This window comes from Montipora capricornis, chromosome 7, assembly GCF_036669925.1.
Source record: "Montipora capricornis isolate CH-2021 chromosome 7, ASM3666992v2, whole genome shotgun sequence".
In the NCBI taxonomy this organism is placed as follows: Eukaryota; Metazoa; Cnidaria; class Anthozoa; order Scleractinia; family Acroporidae; genus Montipora; species Montipora capricornis.
In genome coordinates, this window is record NC_090889.1 from 43,685,805 (window position 1) to 43,686,541 (window position 737).

The window sequence follows — 737 nt, forward strand, 5'->3', positions numbered from 1 at the left end:
ACTTCCTTTTTAACAAAAGGAATAAATTCCATATTGGTGTAATTATTGAGTCGGCCAATTAAAGGAAAATAAATAACAAATAGTAACCCTTTATTGCAATTAGTTTATGTCCAATTACTCCCTCTTATTATGCAATGTGGTTACGATATTTGACAATCCAAAAATCAGAATAAATTCCGATTACTTACCAACTGGTAGAGACCATAAATTCCAAATGGAAGAAAATATGAAGAGAGAAAAACAAAAAAAATGGAGGATAAGAAATATGAAATGCAACGGCAAAAAATGTTATCATTAAGGACTTCTAAAGCTTCAAGTCTCTAGACTGACAATTTTTATCAGCAATCACAGTACAACGTAGACATATGGTAACCTTGATGTTGCATATAAGGTAAACTCCACTGAATAAGGTCTTGTGCATATTATAAAGATTTTCCAAGGAAAACAAACGTCGCTCCATTTTCTAGCTGAAGCATAATTGCTCCAGGAGGACAAGCAAACTATTTTAATGATTAAAATTCAACGAGAAAGGTGTCAAAGTTTGGACTAAAGACTTTTCATGGTTAATAGTTTCCTTAGAAAGTGCAATCATGTTGTTTAATAATCAGCCCATTTCAACAGCTTGCACTTTTGCTTTGAAGGAATTAAGCCAGTTGTTCAATAGAAACTTAAACAGTGGATGCAATTACGGGTGACTTCCTTTTTAACAAAAGGAATAAATTCCATATTGGTGTAAT